This window comes from Lontra canadensis, unplaced genomic scaffold (genome assembly GCF_010015895.1).
Source record: "Lontra canadensis isolate GAN:19392208 unplaced genomic scaffold, GSC_riverotter_1.0 scaffold52, whole genome shotgun sequence".
Classification (NCBI taxonomy): Eukaryota; Metazoa; Chordata; class Mammalia; order Carnivora; family Mustelidae; genus Lontra; species Lontra canadensis.
In genome coordinates this window covers 2,325,211-2,347,827 of record NW_022631046.1, presented here as the reverse complement: position 1 = coordinate 2,347,827, position 22,617 = coordinate 2,325,211, and the positions used below count along the sequence as shown (strand labels likewise).

At 34.0% G+C, this 22,617-nt stretch overlaps 1 protein-coding gene and 1 pseudogene across 2 annotated transcripts in view; both read left to right on the top strand.

The window, feature by feature from the left end:
• MGAT4C (MGAT4 family member C) overlaps positions 1 to 22,617 on the top strand; it is a 717,583-nt gene that overhangs the window by 450,556 nt on the left and 244,410 nt on the right. The window lies entirely within an intron of this gene.
• Positions 6,242 to 6,320, top strand: LOC116877517 (annotated as a pseudogene).

The following is a 22,617-nucleotide window of genomic DNA, read 5'->3' as shown; positions in this document are numbered from 1 at the left end:
CTATGACATTGATTCAGGAAAGAATAATCTCAATGACTGAATACTAATAGTACCTTGGGATTGAGACATGAAACAGATTTTATTTAGATATGGATTTATTCTAAAGTTTCATAAGTGAATAAAATATAGTAATGAAATATTATAGTTGATGATGACTTTTCACCTATTTACACATAGGTATATATTCTTATGAATACTATACTTTGTCAGGTTTAAGATTCCATCAGTCATAAGTTTCACCATAAACCCTGGTTGTACTTTTTTTGTGGAAAATTGCATGAATGTGCACAACAATTTAGACTGAATCTTGATTTGAGGTATATTAAAATGAGAAAAATTATTTTGAGAAGAAAAGAATTGTGTGTGTTTTTTAGAGTATGTTTCTTTTTATTTATTACAATGAAAACAGTTTACAACAGATGGTGCAGTCGTCCTGAGGACTGAGCACAGCATCCATGACAATAGCAAGAGTGGATGAAATTAGAGGATCACATGTCTTTCAAAGGAAGGAAGGAAGGAAGGAAAGATAAAGAAAAAGAAAAAAGAAGGGAGGAAGGGAGGGAAGGAAGGAAGGAAGGAAGGAAGGAAGGAAGAGAAAGGAAGGAAGGAAAAAATGAAGGACGGAAACAAGGAAGGAAGGATAGACTGGAGGGAGGGAGGAAAGAAAAAAAGAACAAATATACTTCAAAAAACTGTGGTATACATTTGGCAAGAGTGCACATAAATGCAAAAGCAGAAAAAATATCTGTGCAGAGAAATATCACTCCCTAAGTAAAATGTATTCTAAAGTGGTACTAATTTGTGATTCATAATAATCACAGTATGCTGGACTGGAATTTACTTTCCGCATTCTAAAAAATAAAAAATGGTTTTCCGAGCAAGCTGATAATGTAAACAAGGAAATCATTTATCCTACTTAAGTGTGAAGGTCAGCAAACTTGCCAAGGCTTGGAAACAGAACTGTTAAAAAATGAATGAGTTCATGATAAATGATCCTTATCTTTTAAAATACTAACAAGACTCCCTGAGGTACAAAGGCCAGCTTAACATGATCTGTTTCCCTCAGCAATGCTTTGAGACAGTCTGTGCATCAGACTTGGTACTACTGGTGAGTCCCCGAGTATGGAAGAATTAATGAGGACCTAGCATTGCACTACCACTTGATAAAAGTAAAGGGCTGAGGAGTAGAATTGGAGTTAATGTCTCTGAATGCTCCCTCTTGTCCTCACAAAATTGGATTTGGTATCTCTCCTCTGAGTCCCCATAGCACACAACAAATATTTCATTTAGAGCAACTGGCCCACTTTTTTTTTTTTTAACTGATTTGATTGTCCTTAGACCTCCCACCTTATACTGTAAACATCTGTACTTTTGGGTCCTACCTAGCATAACTTTTATATTTCAGGAGCTAGTGACTACCTAGTTTATAGGTGCTTAAAAGTGTTAAAATAACTTCAGCAAGTGTTATTTTGAATTGCTTATGAAAGATGCATGCTTAAGGTACGTTTTGGGTGGATTTTAGCAAGAAAAAAAGAGTAACTTTCTCATGCTGGTTAATATTGGTATTAAATTGAAATTATGAAATACATTTACAAGAATAGTAATATTTTTAAATGTTGTTTCTTTCTTGATTATGAAGAATGCATTCAACATTATATCATTAAAACCATATATATGTGATACAAAATATTTATCTACTAAATTTGTGTCTTTCTCACATGGAAGTAGATAATAGCTCAGTTCCCCGCTGACCATGGAAGGGAAGTTCTTCTGTATCTTGCATGTACATTACTCTGGCTGAGAATTCCAACTTTGGCCTAGTGGAACCTCAAATACTTGCTTCAGAAATTTATTGAGATATCAGTGTTATAGACGGGGATAGTATGATCTTCCAGCTGGTCTGACAGTATTATGTAGTACAACTTTATTTTAGACTCAGTCCATAAAATGCAAGTGAAACTGAGTTTTCACAGAAATCCAGAGAGAGAGAGAGACAGAGAGAGAAGAAAATATAGGGCCACTGCCATATGGCAGGTTATACTAAAACTGTAAAATTCAAGTTAATGCTTTTCAGTGACAGAATGCTGACAAGCTGACTGTATATGGAATTTGAAGTTGCTCAGTAGTGCTATTATTTCTTGGATAAAACAATCACTTCATATTGCTCTTCTTCATAGAAGAACCACTCTTCTCTGTCTTTCCTGCCCCATTTCTAAATGTAAACTCTATATACATAGAAGGGTTTTGATCAATTTCTGCTTAACTAGTTCAAACAACCATGTTCAAATTTATTACTTTAATTTAAGAGATGGTGGAGTTTCTGAAATATATATTTTTAAAATTTCAGGACCATGTCTTTATGGTCAGGAGCAGACAACTAGTTTCTACTATAATTTACTTTTTAATAGAAGGAAGTATGTTTTTCTTCCATGATAGTTATTCTCGATGACTTGCATCTCGGTGTGAAGCTCCTGTCAATTCCCAACTAACACAAAGGAAAAGAATAGGAAAAAAAAAAAATGAATGCACAAGGAGTAAAATGCCATTTCACACTGGGTGCTTTGTAAATGTGAGCCAACTCACACAAATCCTTTAGGCATCAATAGAAATGGAGCTGAGCCAGAAGAGAAGAAAACATGCCCAAATAGAGAAAGTTTGCTCAGCAAATTGAAATTCAAGCCTGAAACTGAAAAGTTTGAGTTAAATCTACTGCAAAGGGCACATCTCATCCTTTCCTTATTTTTCCTTAAAATGCAAAGTTTATCAAATGTTGATTTTTGTTACAGATTCTTTGCATATTTTCATTTTCCTTCCGCTTAATCTTCTGACATAGTAATCATCACTCAGATAAATGGTAATAAAAACATAATGCTAAATATTTGAAGAATTTCATCTGAGTGTTCACACAGAGGAAGTAAAATATACTCTTCTGGGTAATTACACTCAATATGGAAAATATAACTTGACATTATTGGCTCAAAGCAAATACTTTTTCTATCATTGAATAATACGTTTAATAAAAAAACAGTTTAGGTATAAATTGGAAAACTTTCACAGTAAGTACTGCGTGATTTCATTATTTGAGATTTGAATTTCAAGCTTATGACTATAGAAGTACTTTATAATCTAAAAATTAAATTTAATATAAAAAATAGGATAAAATTTATTGATGAAACCAAAAGAAAAAGTGAAGTTAATAATATATTAAAAGTTATTTGTCCCTTGTGATCCAATTTGAAGCATAAAGAGAGTTCTTTCCATTTCTAAATTCTGATTGTATTATTTGCCAACAATTAAGAGATTTTTTTCAGGTAGAGTTTTATCAGCAAAATAACATACTCTATAAATTTTCTGATTCTTCATTCACACACAAGCAGAGGAAAGAAGAGAACATTTATCCCTAAACCTTATGGAAGGTTGTGGTAGATATATTTTTAAATAATATTTAAATATTTTGATTATAACAATAATATATGCTAATTGCTGAGAATTTCTAAATTGGATGAGTATAAGAAAAACAAATTAATTAATTAAAATTCAGGTTTATTCTCTTAACAACAGTTTTTTGAGTGGCTAATATGTACCAAGACTGAACTAAATGTTGAACATTTAGAGGTAAGTAAAGTACAATATCCTATCCTCATTTCTTGCTTACAGTATAGTGGTTAATTATCAGAGCATATATATAATTGCTATTAATATTTTATATTATTTCAACACAATAGAGTGTCTCATTATGCTTTCCCCCCACTTAATACAGGGATTTTTTCAATAATTCATTAAAATTTTACCCAAACATAATTTTTCATGGCTGCATCTGATAGAACACCATAAATCATGCTTTCTAAAACCTTTGCCGTGGGGGCGGTGGGGTAGCTCAATCAGTTAATCATCTGCCTTAGGCTTAGATCATGATCCCAGGGTCTGAGATGGAGTCCCTCGTTAGGCTCCTTGCTCAGTGGGGAGCCTGCATCTCCCTCTGCCTGCTTCTCCCTCTGCCTGCTACTCCCCCTGCATGCGCGCTCTCTCCCTGTGACCAATAAATGAATAAAATTTTAAAAACAAAAAAACAAAAAAAAACCACGTTTACCATGAAGTTGATGTTTCAGGTTTGTTCCAGTTCAGTTAATACTATAAAAAAAAGTCTATGTATGTATTTATGCATGTTTTGATTGTTCCTTTACCATAAAATTCTAGAAGTAGAATTCCTGAGGCAAAGTTAGTGTATCAGCTAGAGTTCTGCAGAGAAACAGAATCAGTAGGATATCTATTTCTGTTTCTCTGGAAAATATATATGTTTTAGACATTTATATATGTTTGAGACAATGGGGAATTGTCTCATATGATTAGGGAGGTTGAGAAGTCCCACAATCTGCCATCTACAGACTGGAGACCCAGAAAAGTGGTAGTCTCTTTCAGCCCAGATACAAAGGCCTGAAAATCAGGGGAGCAGATGGTAAAAATCCTATTCTGAGAGCACAAGAGATTAGATGAGATGTCTCAGCTCACTTCTGAGGCAGAGAAAATGGGGCAAATTCTCTCTTTCTCAGCCTTTTGTTTTATTCGGACCATCAAAGGATTAAATGAAACTCAGTCACAATGGGGAGGGCAATATGCTTTACAGATTTCATTAATTCAAATAGTAATCTACTCGGTAAACACCCTGACAGACACATCCCAAAATAATCTTTAATCTGGATAACCTCTCACCAGCCAAACTGACACATAAAATTAATCATTACACTAATAAACATCTTTAAATTCCTGATGCACAATGTCAAACTGACTTTCAGAAAGACTTAAGCAAAATTACATGACTTCTTATTCTATATAAAAGTTCCCATTTTATTAAATATTTGCAAATATTGAATAATATTATTTTATAATATTTAATGATTTGATACATGTAAAAATATCTATATTATACTTTTGCTCTTATGATAAACTAAGTGGAATACCACTTGGAATTGTACTTTCATGACTTGTCTCACTGAATGTCAGATGCAACATAGTGATTTTAAGATTATACTTTGAAACCAACTCTCACCAACTGCATACCTACTACATAAAAATTCCCATTTCTTCACATCCTCTTACTGTTTGATTCTATTAAACTTTTCTATTTTTTTCTAATTGCCACTGAGTTTGCCTTCTTAGTTACTTCTGTGAATTTCACCCATGTTTATTAATTTCTTTTTTTTTCTGTTCTATTTACTGGAGATAGTCTAAGTTTCTAAATATTAAGGTCTTGCCAAGTCTTATGTTGCAAATGTGTCTTCCTATAATTTTGTCTCTTATTGAATAAAAGTCATTTTTTTTAAATAAGTTAAGCCTATCTGGTTTTCTCTTTAATATTTGTTTTTTACTCCTTTGGGCTTTATAACCTTTTTTTTTTTTTTATTCAAACCATTACCATGAATATACTGTCCTATATTCTCTTCTATTAGTTGTATGAATGTATTTATGCATCTATGTATCTATCATTCCATTACTTACATCATTTATCTATCTTTACTTTTATACTTTTTCTCCACATAGTAAACCATTGTTTTCCAAGATCATTTGCTTTAAAATTTTTGACTCTCTATTGGTACTACATGTACTACATTGGTACTGCATGTATCTAGTTCTTATATTTACATGACCTCCCTTTCTATTCTGTTCATTTGCCTGTCTGTGTTAGTAACATGTTTGTAGTAACATGATAGTATAGTAGGTCTAAATAGATGAGTGATCCTGTCTCTTTACTCTTTTTTTTTCCCCTCAAAGTTGAGTTCAATTTTCATAAATCTCCTAAGTTGTTGAATATAGTCAAAGGTGTTACAAACTCACAAATCTCATCAAGATCAATTCTGTCTTTTAAGAATAGACCCTTTTGGGGCACCTGGGTGGCTCAGTGGATTAAAGCCTCTGCCTTTGGCTCAGGTCATGATCCCAGGGTCCTGGTATCGAGAGCCCCACATCAGGCTCTCTGCTCAGCAGGGAGCCTGCTTCCTCCTCTCTCTCTGCCTGCCTCTCCTCCTACTTGTTGTCTCTGTCTGTAAAATAAATAAACAAAATCTTAAAAAAAAAAAAAAGAATAGACCCTTCTCCTGGTTTCTGAGAGATTTTCTATGAAAATATGTTCAGTCTTCCACTCATACATAGCATTATCAGTCAAGGACGGATTTGGGAAGAGTCTACACTCAGATTATGGTTCTTAAACCTTCTGCAATTAATTTGATTCCAGAATCGTCCCCTTAAGACTATACTTTCAGGGATCATTTCTATAGTTTGTTACTAGAGAAGTTTCTCTGAATGTGTAGAGTACCCAGAATCGTCCCCTTAAGTAAAATTCTAAATAAAATTTATTTTTGAAAGTTTCTTTCAATGAAAGTTTATATATATGTGAAACATATGCGTGTGTGTGTGTGTGTGTGTGTGTAAAATGGAAAATTATAATATTACTATGCTTAAGAGATTGAGGCACATATATCCCTGCCTCCCATCTTTTACAAGAATAAACTCTCAAGGACATAATCATCACAATTGTTAAATATTCATAAGCTAATGTCATCATTCTTAACATTGTTAATGCAGAGTTTTCACGAGCTATTAAAGAACCAGGTCATCTTGTCAATGGTGCAAAATAGAGTATTACTTTCCCTCCCTGTGGATATCTTTTCTGTTAATTTTCTTGGGGTTATATCTTCTGTCAAGTTTTTCACTCTAGATTTAATCTTTCTTTTCTTCACTTGGGAAATATTTTCTTTTCCAAAGAAAATGGAAATCAACGGTTTCAATTTGTCTTCATCTAACTTTATACCAAAAAGTATTTAATCCTTGAGTTTTACATTGATGAAATGGTGCAAAATAAAAGTTATCAAAAATATCTTTATAATTTTAGAAATTGAGTTATAAAAGAATACCAAGATTAGAAAATATCCATGTATAGTAGTGAAATATATATGCATTGTTTTAGTAAATTATTGAAAAGCATTTCCCAAGGAAATGTTGAGGACGACTAGATATTTGAAGTCAAGGAATAGAGAGATAAACAGCATAAAAGCATGGGTAGTGAGTACCTAAAAGATTTTAAACAAACTTGTTATTATAGGAACATACTGTGTTTTAAAAGGTGTGGTGACTTGACTGGAAAGTGAGCAAGGCCAATTGAGAAAATTTGAAATGATTGAAGAAAGAGATTTTGTGACATGTGTTGCAGTGGAAATGAGAGTGAGACTTGGACAAAGATATCTAGGAAGTATCATTAATAGCATTAATAGTTGACTTAGTGGAGGAGGGGTAGGTAAGAAAGAAACAGGAGTAAATGATAGGAGACTCACAGGTGTGTGGCTGGGGCATCAAAATGTTTCAGGGTTCCATGTTCTAAGATAGGAAGAAGGAAAGCAGCATGTTTAGGGGTTAAGATGATGAGTTCAGTTTCCTATAGTTTGAGTTCATCTGAATAGTAACCAAATGAGATAGCCTAAAACAGGTGGAAATATGAGCCAGGGCATAATTCTGACATAAAGCTAGAAATATTTGGAAGTGCAACCACTGTTTCTTCTTACATAGAGTTCTATGTAAACCTCCGTGATCTGACAGCTGTCTAGATCTCCAACATAATCTCATCCGGTTAGTATTTTCTGTCACTATATACAAACAACTCCAGGTTTCTCTCTGCCTTAGAATATACCAAGCTTTTATCCATTTTATGATTTTTGTCCTAGTTGCCCTTGCAACATAGGTATTCCTTATAGAAAATAAGATTTGCTTCCCTTCCTATGCACTTCATCACCTATATTTACTATAGTTTGTTTACTTTCTATCACTAGTAATTACCAGTAGTACCTGGACTCAATAGATATTTGTTGAATGAAAGAATCTATATGTGGATATAGGAATGGACAAGATTAATCAAGTTGTGTTGAGAAAGGAAAGAAGAGGGTCTATGGTAGAACCATGAATAACACTGTCTCAGCTATAATGAAACTTAATTAATACGTCCCATTGCCTTAAAAAGAGTAATGCATATGGATCATCAGTGTCCTCCTGTGCCTCCTGCGTCACTAATGCACTTACAGATATTTATATATATGTTTTGCCGGTGGAGAAGGTCTTCAGGTCTCTCACATTCAGTCTTGCACTGGGCCTGTTTGTCAGCTATCCCTAACAAAAGAAACATTTTAAGTAAACAGTTGAGAATTTGTCAACTTGCCCAATACGCTAAAGATAGGGATGAATTAAAACACTTTTGAGACTGAGAATTGATTAACCAGGTATGAAGGAAAAGTTATGTAATTTATGGAAAGGATAATTCAATTAGATATTGGGAACATGTTGGGGCGCCTGTGTGGCTCAGTCGGTTAAGTGTCCAACTCTTGATTTCAGCTCAGGTCATGATCTCAGGGTCATGAGCTCGAGCCCTGGGTCAGGCTCCTCCTCATCATGGCATATCCTTGAGTTTCTCTCCCTCTGCCCTTATTCCCCCCACCCTGCCCTGCTCATGTGCTCTCTCTTTTTCCCTCAAATAAATAAATAAATTATTTGTTAAAAAAGACATTGGGAACATGTCTGTAGAATTCTGATGAGAGAACAGGAGTAATGATATGTGTTTTGGAGTATACTTACTTAAAACCAAAATAATCCATGAACTCTTGGGAGCAGGAATGTAAAATGACAAGTGTAATAGCAAAAGACCAAAACACAGTGTTTCCTGAGATCAAAGTGAAAAGGAGGAAAGAGCAGCCAGCTAGTAAAGGGAACGTTGTGGGGTGGGGGGGAGTTAAGAGAAATGTAATAAAAATAAAAATGTAGGACAGAAGTATGGAATGAAGGACTAGATACCATAAGTAGATGAAGAGTTAAAAAAAAAAAATCAAATGTAGCAGGAGGCCTTAAAAAATGAGAATACAGAAATAACCATGAGATTTTATAATTAGGAAATCACTGGAAACTTTGAACAGGCAATTTCATTACAGTTATTGGCTTTAGAAGTCAGTATATGGTTAAGCAAGAAAGTGGTAGAAATAATATGGTGACCATTATTACTAATTATCCATTGCAAAGGTTTTGTACCATTGCAGAAAGCAGAAAAACAGATTGTGTGGAAGGACATATGCTAGGATGAAATGAAGTACTTTTTGTTCCTTTTGGCTTTTTAGAATAGTCAAGCCCTGTGTGTGTTTGTAGGCAGAGGAGAATGAGTTGAAGAAGCATTTGGTTCTAGACAGAAAGAGAATAAATTTGGGAGCAAAGTTCTAGAATGGGAAAATTACAATAATTAAGATTTAGGAAGAAAAGGCAGCTTTAATGACTGAATATTTTCCCCCTTAAAAGAAAGGGGAAAAAAGGTAAGAAAGTACAGATAAAGCTACATGAGATTGGAATTAGCTATAAGCTGGGGGAGGGAGAAGACTAGAGTTTTGAAGGAGAGTATTAGTTATTATAATGATTTGACTCGCTAATGATTACTTAAGTAAAAGAGCTTCCAGGAAAGTCTTAGATATAGTTGGGCAGCATAACTTTTTTACTTTTTTTTTTTTTCATTTCTGAATTTCTGAATGGCGGGCACACTCCTAGCTCCCCCAACATTTGTCATGGTCTCTGTCTACTCTGGTTGAGTTAACACTACCTGGTGGGATATGTCATTACTAGGGGTTAGAGTAGAAGAATTAAAGAAGAAACATGAGACAATATTGGGACATGGACTGCTGACCTTCTTATGCACTGAACTGCAATATATCATAATGGAAAGTGGCCAATTGTTAAAAACTTGGTTTGGATTTGTGGAGCATAACAAATAGCATGGAGGACAAGGGAAGATGGAGAGGAGAAGGGAGTTGAGGAAAATTGGAAGGAGAGGTGAACCATGAGAGACTATGGACTCTGAAAAACAATCTGAGGGTTTTGAAGGGGCAGGAGGTTGGAGGTTGGGGGAACCAGGTGGTGGGTATTAGAGAGGGCATAGATTTCATGGAGCACTGTGTGTGGTGCAAAAACAATGAATACTGTTACGCTGAAAAGAAATAAAAAAATTTAAAAAAAAACTTGGTTTGGACAGTAAAACTGTTTCACAAATTAAAACAAAAAACAATGAATAGAAAATGCTGCAGAATCCAGGTCCTTAATGGGAAGATAGAATAAACATTGTTCAATTACCAGAGAAAGTAAAAACCTTGAGTTCCTAGAGTTTTAATAGTTGAAATGACTTTTGCCTTCCTATTATTTAAGAGGAAAAAGAAACATTCCAAAGAATGGAGATAAAGGTGAAAGACACAATATTTTTTTTTTGGACTAACCAGCTCATTATCTCAAAATAATTAATATTAATATTAAATTAGCAATATCTGTTTTCTTTTCAACATCCAACCCCTCCCTCATATACATAAACCAAGCAACCCATTCAAATCAGTGAGAATTGAAGCACAGATGCTTCCTGACTTACAATGCTTCAACTTAATGATTTTTTGACTTTACAATGGTGTGAAAGTGACACATATTCAGCAGAAACCATAGTTGGAATTTTGAATCTTGATCTTTTCCCAATAAGCACCGTGTGGTGCGACACTCTCCAAGGATGCTGGGCAGTGGTGGTGAGAACTTGAGGACAAACAACCAATCCATTTACAACCATTCTGTATCCATACATTCATTCTTTCACTTTCAGTACGTATTTAATAAATGACAGGAGGTATGCAACACTTTATTATAAAACACGCTTTGTGTTAGATAACTTTGCCCAGCTGGAGGCTAGTGTAAATGTTCTGAGCACATTTAAGGTAGGCTAGGCTACCCTGTGATGTTCAGCGGGCTAGGTGGATAGAATGCATTTTTCATTTACAATATTTTCAAATTATAGTATGTTTATCAGGATATAACGCACTGTAAATCAAGGAAGATCTATAATCACATTTATAACAAGATCATTTTCAGTTTTTACTTCCAACTAAATATCACGTCTTCAAATAATAAGAGTTCAGCAGCTTGTCTGTCATAAAAATCTTGTTTATTAGGGGTTGCACCGATGTTTCGGGCATTTTCAAACAGGCTGTTCTTCTTGTATCACTTGTGTATGTCTCTAACCTATATCCAAATAATTTTCTCTTTTCCTTTATGTTAAATTGCACAACAAGTAGCTTTCTTTGATTGTATAGAGATTAGCATAAATTCTTTGAAACCATTAGTAAATTGCCAGTGATGATCTACAGGTATCCGGTTCACAGGTTAAATAACAAACATTTATTTATTCTACCTTTCTGTCTCCACTCTAACGCTAGGGAACACATAACAGCTATTTTGTTGTCTTCTGTCAGGAAAGCTGTACCTGCATGATTAAAATGGCGCACCAAACTCTAACTGTTATCAATTATACCAATTAAGGTCAAATAGAACGGAACAGCCACCTTTGTGGAAAACAGTGTAAGCAACAGAAGCTGTTATTAACTTAAAGGCATCATATGTACCTATGACAGCTTCTTCAGAAGTTATCATTAATTATTTCTAGACAGTCACCTATATTCACATCTCCAAAATTCATAAATTTTGTGTTCCTTGAATCGTGGGTAAAAATAGGCCCCAGAGAAAATCAGTGTTTGCCAAATGGAATAGCTCTCCTGACATCTTCACTGAAAAGGTGGTAGGAGTTGTTTTCTTTCTTTTTAAATGACAGACTTTGAAAAGTTATAAATGCTATGTCTTTGGGGGAAAAAAAAGACCAATTTTAATCTCTTTGTATATCTAAAACATGCTGTGTACTTTTTCTTTTAAAATGATATTTTAATTTTTGGTTATAAAATGGAATTATTTTTGCTAAAATGTTAGTTCCTCTATAGTCAGGGTCATTCATGCTAAAACATGTATCAACACACCGCGAAAAATCCTGTGCCAACACCACCACCTATATCGACACCACCACCAAAAATCCAGAAGTCTTAGCGACTGAATGCAAGTGAAGTATATCTGTTGTTCATCCCTTCCTGAGTGGTTTTCCTACAAGCAATGACAACAGGCTCCTACTATTTTCTAATGCTTCCATATTAATTTTGGAGAAGTAAATAAGAGTGGAAAATCAGGCAGGGGGTTTCAGCAACAAAAGTTAGTCATATAATCTCAAGCTAGTTAAAATGGGGACTGAAAAATGTAGTGTTAGTTATGCATCCAGGGGAAAATGGAAATGGTTTAGTAAGTATGTATCAATATCTTCTTTACAGACTAATCTTCTGGTCACCAAATATTCCTTTTAGACTATCTCCCATATTTACCCAACTTCCTCAAACGAATAACCTCCAGTCTTATCCAGTCATCTGGCTTATGTTCTGGGATCTTTGGATGATCACAGTTGTCTTTATCAGATCTATATATACAGATATATATATATATATGTATATATTTATATTTATATATAATTATATATATGTAATTTGAGAACTGTGATTCTGAAATCTGAAAATTTAAAAAAAAATCATTTTTATGCCCTCTGATAGTCCAAATACACATACTTACAGACAGACAAGGTAATCTCAATAACTTCTGTTTGGAAAATGGGCAAATAGAAGACATGTAGAAATTTTTAATTTATGATATTTATGGAATCCAGCTAGGCAGGTATTGCAAAATCCTACTTCCCAGAGTAAAAAAAGAAAGATTCTCAATTCAGGCTGATTATCTTCACTGGGAAGAACTCCTTTGTTAAGAAAAACAAAATCAGTGAGGACTACGTCTTATTATCCTTGGTCATCTATAAAGTGGGTATTGAAGAATAGGTCTTTCTTGGTTATTCAATTTACAGAACCCATGTCATGTTCATGGAAATATGGGTGTCCAAAAGTTTCGTGGGTTTTTTTTTGTTTGTTTTTTGTTTTGTTTTTTTATTTTGTTTTGTTTTTATCAAGAATTACAGAGTCAAATGGGCTCCTGGTTGGCTCAGTCAGTTAAGCATCTGCCTTCAATTGGGTCATGATCCCAGGGTCCTGGGATTGAGTCCCACATTGTGCTCAGTGGGAGCCTGCTTCTCCCTCTCCCTCTGCTGCTCCTCCTGCTTGCACTCTCACTCTCTGTCTCAAATAAATAAATAAAATCTAAAAAAAAAAAAAAAAATTTCAGAGCCAAAGTCTTCTTAATATGGACTTGTGGCTATTTGGCAGTATAATTCTTTTAAAAACTTGGCAAAATATTTGCTGCCCAGCAACTTAACTAATATCACATATTGTCATTTTTGTTACTTCAGCACCAAATTTTGAGGTGCTAAGGTTTTTATTTATTAGACTATGTAATTAATGCTAGCTGCTACAGTAAGTAATTACAAAACTTTTGTGCTATTCTCACTCATGCAAACTGAATGAGGATGTTCATAATTGCATAACTTTCCTTAAAAGTTCTCATACAAAATGGATTTAGGGGGGCACCTGGGTGGCTCCTCTGGTTAAGTGACCAACTCTTGATTTTGGCTTAGGTCATGATCCATGTGATTGATCCCCACTTTGGGCTCTGTGCTCAGTGAGGAGTTTGCTTGTCCCTCTCCCTCTGCTCCTCCTGGAGAGAGAGAGAAAATAAAATCGTTAAAAAAAAAGTGATTTCGGGATTTAACAACTTTGCATCTAGTAACCATATAATCTTTAAATATGACCTACAATATGATGAATTGCTACAGAGTATTTATAGGTGGGCCAGGTAGCCGATATTTCATTTTCAATCATATGTTCTCAACCTAAATACAAAGGCTATAAATATAAGTTAGCTATGAACCTAGGAAAAAAGCACCTTAGTAGTAAATAGCTGAAAAAGGAAAACATAATGAAGCAAAATAAAACTTTAATAACCAAGTGGGAAAATGCTATTTGTTTTATTTTTCTATAATTTAAATTTTTAATTTAAAAAAAACCCCTCACTTTCCACTCAGAAACTCTTGTCAAACTGTCATGAATAGTCAGTACGTAAGGTTTTCATGTCTAATAAATATTCAGCCTACTGACACATTTTAAAATGTAAATGCTTTTTAGAGTAGAGAATCTTGGCCCATTAGTTGTATTATTTTCTGCATCCCAGTTCTTGTTTTCCAAACAAGTACAAGTACATGCCAAATTTGAAACACATTTTCATGGAAAGCTTAATGTGGAAATAGTGCATAGCCACTTACTGCTAAAGATGGAGGTTTAATTAGGGCATCACTAATGTTCTTTTTACTGCTAACATTTTATCAAATGTGACACCCTTAAATTTAGGCAAGTCATGTCAGGCTAGTATTTTAATGTGCATGAAACTTCACACCCTCTCTCCACTCACTAAATGTAACACTCAAAATTAGTTTTCTGATGATATTTTCAAAGAACAAAAACTGATACAGAAATTAAAATGAAAAAGCTTTTAAGGAAATTTGTCCTGATTCATAAAAAAGCATGTTCATGATAGAAAAAAAGAAAAAGAATCAAAAGAATGAAGAAGAAATAAAAGCTTCAAAGACCTTATCACCCCTAAAATAGATAAATTCTTTGCATTTTATTTTTTTTCTTTTGTGTGTGTTTTATAATAAATGTGATTTTCTAAATATACAGCTTAGTTTTTAATTTTCATTGAGTATTTCCACATCATTAAATAGCATATGAATACATTATTTAAATGCCTGTGTAATATTCCAACATATTGATGTCACATTATTAATCAATCTTCTAGTACATATTTAACCAATTTACTTTTTTTTACTGACATGAATATTTCTGTAAAAATATACATAAATCTTTACATACATCTCTGAAGAATTTAGAGTATATTAATGTTTTTGAGGCTTTGAATACATCTTACAAAATTGTGTCCTTCTGAAAAATGTATGAATTTTATTTCTTGTGATAATGTACAAGTGTGCCTATTCCATCATTGCTACTTCAATAATTATTGTTACCATTTTCTAAATTTTCAGTATGATAGTTGGTTAGTTCTTAAGATAGTCATTTGATTTCCTGTGATGTTGAATATTTTTGTATATTGTGTGCTCTAAAAATGGCTTGATCATGGTTTTTCTGCTTTAAAAATATATTGATTTTTTACTAGTTAAAAGACACAGTGCCATAGATTGGAGATAATAGTTGTGAACAAGATAGTCGAGATCCTTGTCTTTATAAAGCTTAGAATTAACAAAATAAATGACATTAAATATGCATGAGTGAAACTCTCTTCTATGAATGCTACATAAGTGGCTCTCCAATTTAATCAAACCCTACATTCTCATAGCAAAACAGGGCAACTTACATCTGTAGGCATCTCAGGACCTGTGACTAGGAGTCTAGGACCTGGCAAAAACGTATATTTCTGCTCCTTTTGCTTGGGTTATATGTCTACCAAGACTGAAATGAGTGTGATTACATATATGTCTGTCTAAGATGTTCTTGTTATGGTAATTTTGTACTTTTATGAATATTATGTAGACTAAGTAAATATGTCTACAAAAGAAATATGGCTTTGTTTTTATTAAACTTTTAATACTTAGAAAGACTTAAAATTTAGTTGCTAAAAGTATTATTACATTACATAAAAATGATTGAAAAATAGTGAATGCTTAGAAAATACATGCACTCAGGATTTTTTGATTTAAATTTTTCTTTCACCTAAAATTAAAAAAAAAATATATATATATATATATATATAATATATACTGGAACACAGGATATTCACAACGGAAGTTTTTAGTTTTGAAGACTGCATACAACTCTGATCAGTAGACTGTAGCCAAAATAAAAAGACTTCACTTTTTATATAAACAGAAGGAAAAAATACATATGTACTTTTATAGTTCATGTGAAGATGAGTATCTAACACAGGCATTTTCTTTGTTCATGGCTTCCTGTTTTATTCCACTGTTTATTTTCAGTTAATCAAAGTGTTTGATAATAAGAGGGTTTTTATTTGTAATTAAGTGATGTAAGCATGAAGAATAAGGAAAATTGCAAAATACTTTTCCCTAGGAAATATGACTTGTTTTTTGTATGATTTTTGATAGATTTTCTCAAAGTAGTTTAAACTTAAGTCACTCATAAATAGTGAGTTATTGAGTTATTGAGCTAGATCTTAGGAACAAGTGAAGTCAGCACTACTAAAAGAAGTGCTTCCAGGGAAGTTTTGCTAGGACCACATTACTTATTTTTTAACTTCTTAAGCTAAGGAATCTAATGGACATTTTTATTTTTAACTATTATTATTTACATACTTTTACATATTTTTTTAAAAAGATTTTTTTTATTTATTTGACAGAGAGAGAAATCACAAGTAGGCAGAGAGGCAGACAGAGAGAGAGGGAAGCAGGCTCCCCGCTGAGCAGAGAGCCCGATGCAGGGCTCGATCCTAGGACCCCGAGACCATGACCTGGGCCGAAGACAGAGGTTTAACCCACTGAGCCACCCAGGCACCCCTACTTTTACATATTTTAAAAATTGTTTTTATAAAGAACAATTTGTTGTAAAATTATAGCGTTATGTTTTCCATTCCCCTGGATAATATATGTTGCATTTTACTTTATTTTTTTCACATAAACTTTTTTGGGGGACTTTTTAAAGAAATATTTTATTTATTTATTTGAGAGAGAGAATGAGAGAAAGAAAGAGAGCATGAGAGGGGAGAGGTCAGAGGGAGAAGCAGACCACCCGTGGAGCAGGGAGCCCAATGTGGAACTCTATCCCTGGACCCCAGGACCATGACCTGAGGCAAAAGCAATTGCTTAACCAACTGAGCCACCCAGGTGCCCCTTTTGGGAACTTTTAATCACTGCATTTTATTTAGATGATACAAATAAATTTATGTTTGAACCCTTTTAAGTGTTTTGAAAATTTCATGTTTACCCTTAATTCAGCCATGGAGTTCTGTGCAGGTGTAGTTTTGGTTATAGTAGATTCAATGGGTATAGACAGGATCAAACTGTAAACATTTTTTTTTAAACTTATTTATTTGACAGACAGAGATCACAAGGAGGCAGAGAGGCAGGCAGAGAGAGAGGGGGAAGCAGGCTCCCGCAGAGCAGAGAGCCCGATGTGGGGCTCGATCCCAGGACCCTGAGTTCATGACCTGAGCTGATGGCAGAGGCTTAACCCACTGAGCCACCCAGGTGCCCTCAAACTGTAAACATTTTGAAGCAGAAACGCCTTAACACAAACTGTTGAACATGCTTTGAATTCTCTATAGTAATATGCTGTATCTCTACAGAACTGTCAGGGTGAAGAAAAGAAGTGTTGCAACAGTTATAAACATATCACACACAGACATTTATTCAGACAAATAGAGATGTAGCTGGGTGTCATTTTAAAGCTCAACTATTTATGCTCTTGGCAGATAGTTGAAAACAGAATACATTTGTAGCTCAGAGTTTCAAAAATGTAGAAACAACCAACAAACAGTCCATTGCCAATGGTCAGTGTATCAGGATTAATATAAGCATGTGAAATACTGGTAGTTCTTGTTATTCTTTGATTTCACATTTAATCTTTATTAATAAAAGCTATAGCACTGAAGAAACCAAGCTTGTTCCATTATGAATGACATTTAACTTTTCATTTTCTCATTCTCCATCTCATTCTTATAGAAATTCTAAAGAGTTTTTAAAAACCAAATTATATACAATAAAAAAAACAAATTCATAGAGCATTTCCAAAAAGAAAAAAAAAACAATTTCTAAAGAGGATAAGGAAATTTATTATATATGCAATTTCCTCTTCTGTCCATGACAGACAGCTTATTGGATACCTCTCCCCCTCTCAACCACTTAAGACCAGGTGAAACAAATGAAGCAACAATGTTCAGAATTTGAAAAACAGATAGCACAGGACTTTGAGAAACAAAAAGATATGAACATCACAAAATTGTGTCTGTTTTCTGTTGGGAGAAAGTTTCCTGACCATGGGATAGAGAGACAAAATCCAAGTAAAGCATGCCACCATGACTCATAGCCTCACAGAATTGAGGAAGCGAAGATAAGAGTTTGACAATGATGAGGTGGTTGAAATTGGTCCTGCAGAGTACATAAAGAAAAAGCTCCAGGGCTTTGCAGAGGGGTGCTTTTATGTCTTTTGCTGAAGACTGAGCTGCACATGCCTCAGGTAATATTCTACAATGTTTCGCTTAGAAAAAATACTGAACAACTAGAGAGCACACAAGGTATAACAAACCAAATTTCATGTGAGCAGCCTAGTCATTTCATTGAGATTTCAGAAAAGACACAGTCCAGAAAAACCTTTGTAGAAGGGCTTCTATTTTCCTAAAATTAAGGTTACTCTAGAACTACAATAAAAAAGGAACAAACAGAAAAGAAGGCAGGAGATAATCAAGGTGATGTATCAGTAGATTCATTGCTTGTCAGAAAAACAAAACAGAACAAAAACTCAGTACTTTAAGGAACCACAAAAACCAGTTTGTCAACAATATATACTATTCAAAAAATACAGCAAATATTTAATAGATATCTGAAGAAACAGGGAAATGTGACTCAAAACCAAACGAGAAAAACAACCATTAGAAACAGAGATGACATGGTAGAATTAACATCTTCAATAGTTTATTTTACTATTATAAATGAAGGTATAAAGAAAAATCAAAATGTAATGAATGAATAGAAGGGAAATCTCAAGACAAAAATGGTAACTATAAAGAAGAGCAGAATGAAAATTCTAGCACTGAAAACTACAATATAGCCAAACTTTTTAAAAGATAAGAAAAAGGGCACCTGGGTGAATCAGTGGGTTAAGCCTCTGCCTCTGGCTCAGGTCATGATCTCAGGGTCCTGGGATCGAGGCCCACATTGGGATCTCTTTTTGGCAGGGAGCCTGCCTCCCCCTCTCTGCCTGCCTCTCTGCCTTTGTGATCTCTCTCTGTCAAATAAATAAATAAAATATTTTTAAAAATTTTTAAAAAGGAGCTTAACAGGAGATAGAATATTGTAAAATATATTATCAATCATCTTAAAGATAGAAAAATAGAAATCATTGGAACTGAGGCACACAGAAAACAAATTAAAGCAAAAATTAAAACACACTCAGAGACCTGTGGGACAATATCAAGCAGTCTGATATATGTATCATTAGAATCCCAGAAGGGAAAGAAGAGTATATGGGATAAGTAAATAAATAGTGACAACATTTTTTTTAATTTGAAAAAAAAAAAGTCAACCTGTAGATTAGAGAACCACAACAAACCCCAAGCAAGATAAAGAAAAAGAAAAAAAAAAAAAACAACAACTCATAAACACAACATAGTCAAACTGCTGAAAGTCAAATTATAAAGAACATTTAAAAAGCAGACAGAAGGGGATACCACAAACTATAACTATGGCCTCATACTTTTCATTAAAAAAAATGAAATAAATCATTAAAGGCAAAGAAAAAAAATTGTTGAAATAGAATTCAAAGTCCAGAAATAAGTGTCCTTCAAATACGATTCAAAAACAGAGATGATGTAAAGATAATTTTCTCATGAACAAAAGCTCAGAATCTACCACCAGCAGTCCTGCACTTTGTGAATGTCAAAGCTGATTAGTTAGGCTAAATGATATTGATGCAAGATGGAAATTAGCATCTATACCAACATATGCAGAGGGCTGAGTATGGTAAATATGTGGCAAGTATAAATGTCTTTTTTACAAAAATCAGTTTTTGAATTTCCTCAAAAGATACTTGATTGTATAAAATAACATATTCTGAAAGGGATAGAGGGGAAATGAAATGTATAACAATTGCATACATGACTAGAAGGAAATGGAAGTATAGCAATGTAAGCTCCTTAACTTATGCCTAAAATAATAAGAAGAATACTGTGATACATGTTGTAATTTGTATAGAAACCATAAAAAGCAGGGAGGGACAGAGTGAAAAAGTAACAGACAAAATAAAGTGGAATACTAAAATGTACTCAAAACAAAAGAAGGCAAGAAAGCGGGGGGGGGGGGGCGGGGGAGAAATGGTGGGCAAACAAAAAATAAATAGTAAGATAGTAGCCATAAAACCATGTCAATAATTATGTTATATTTGAAAGGACTAAACAGTTTAATTAAAAACAAAGACTGCCATCATGGTTAAACATAGAATGACCAAGCCATATGTTGTACACACTAAATATAAAGGCATAGAAAGGTTAGAAATAATATGCAAAAAGATTTGTTTTGTAAACACAAATCATTACTAAGTTAGTGGCTTAATAATGTCAGACAAGGAAAAATAAATAAACAAAAAACAATGTCAGGCAAGATTAATCCCAGCATAAAGAATATTAGCAAAGATTTTTAAAAAGTCTTTTCACAAGGATAAAGCATTAATTTATCAAAAAGCCCAAGAAATCCCTCTTACTAACAGAGGTTCAAAATATAAGTAGCAGTAATGGACAAAATAAACAGACAAGTCTATACAACAAAATTTAAAAGCCATAAATAAAGAAAAAAAAAAACAGTTCCAGATATTTTTATATAAGAACATTTTTAAGGGGTACACAAGAATCTGTTAAAAAGGAGCACCTGGGTAGCTCAGTTGGTTAGTGTCTGACTCTTGATTTCAGTTCAGGTTATGATCTCAGAGTTGTGAGATCAAGTCCAGCAAAGGGCTCCACACTGGCTTGGAGCCTGCATGGCTTTCTCTTTCTCCCTCTCTCTCTGTCCCTCCCTCCTTGCTCTCTTTCTCTCTCTATCTCTAAAAAAAAAAAAAAAAAAAAGGCAACAATAACAAGATCAACAGCAGCACAAAAAAATCTGTTAACAAAGCTTTATTTCTGAAATGGCAGGCCATGGATCATGAATGGAAAAAAAATAGTTTGAATTTTTCTTATATATATTTTCCTTGTTTTGTATTTCTCAAAAATTTTACAATGCACAGGCCTCATTTTATAATATACATATAATTAAAAATAAAAGTAATCCCTCCTCCTAAAATATATATATATATATATATTCCTCATCTTTTGTAGCCCTGACCACTTTTTTTCTTTTTTCAATAATAGCATCAGCTAACATTTATTATGGAATTATTCTGTGTTAGTGTATTAGTTTATTACTGCTGCTGTAACAAATTACCACAAACTTGGTGGCTTAAAAAAAAACACAGATTTGGGGGCGCCTGGGTGGCTCAGTGGTTAAAGCCTCTGCCTTCGGCTCAGGTCATGATCTTAGGGTCCTGGGATCGAGTCCCGCATTGGGCCCTCGGATTGAGTCCCGCGTCCGGCCCTCTGCTCAGCGGGGAGCCTGCCTCCTCCTCCTGTCTCTCTCTGCCTGCCTCTCTGCCTACTTGTGATCTGTCTGTCAAATAATTAAAAAAAAAAAATCTTAAAAAAAAACCCAAAAACCAAAAAACACAGATTTGTTATTTTATAGTTCTGGGTGTCAGAAGTTTAAAATGGGTCAGCACCGCCATGTTCCTTCCAGAAATTCTAGGGGAGAATCCTTGCCTTTCCCAGCTTCTTGAGGTTGCTTCAAACTCTGTTTCAATCCTGATTCTTCTTTCTCTGACCCCAACTCTTTTGAATCCCTCTTCTCAGTATCTTTGTCATTACATTGCACCCACCAAGATAATATAATTATTATCCAGAATAATCCAGATAATTCCAGAATAACCTGTCCCTTCAAAAGCCTTGATTTAATCACATTTATGAAGTTCCTCTTACCCCGTAAGGGAATATTCATTGGTTCCAGAGATTGGGACAAGTATATCTTTGAGGGTGATTATCTGACTTCCACAGCTAGGCATTGTGCTGATTTCCTTTCATTAATTATTTCATTTAATTCTCATATAAAATCTTTATGAGCTGTGCTCTATTCAATAGAGGAAACAAATTGAGAGAGATGTAGGAGTTTTAATGGAGTCACAGATTAAGTTGAGAAACTGGGAAATGCGAACTTTACCCAAATGACTCCAGAACCCTTACTCTTAACCATTATACTATATGCTCTCATTAATATTATCATATTGCTTTTAGGCATAGATAATTTGTGATGTTACATGTTGATTTTCATTTTAATTTGCAAGTAACACATTACTTATTCTAAATAGTGTATATGGTATCATATTAAATTAAATCAAGAGGATGAACTATTGACTGTAAGTTAGCTTTGTTTTCCTTGAACAACCTTTCCAACTCCCTAAAACAACTTCAGTCTCCCAAGATCCAAGGGGCCATATAAAAATGTCTGTGAACCCCCTTACCATGTTATCCTATGCTTCAGTCAGTCATTGCTACCTGATGATGCAAGGCTTTTCTGCTAAGAGGTTTTGTAATTCTGTAACTGCTCACTTTTCTCATATTATTTTTTTCACAGAATAGTGTTAACTGTTTGGCAGAAATTAATTTTCAAGTCCAATCATATATTCTGCCCTGGCAAGTTGGGAGGCAGACAACTGACCCCAATGCTATTTTTCACTTTAATGTAATAGGATGACTCCAGCAGGTCTGAATACATAAAACAGACAAAGGATGGTAGTTGACGATTTGCCAGAAGAAAATAATTTGCTTTTTGTTCAGTTCCTGAAAACTCACTTTTGGAATATTCCATTTGTAAATTTGCTAAGGAATTATTCCTTATGGTTGTCTATCTGTTTTATATCATTATTTGGTGAAAAACTTCAGTTGCCACATCAGTTTCAAGGGTTTATTCTATGACATCGATGTGGTTTGGAAACTGCC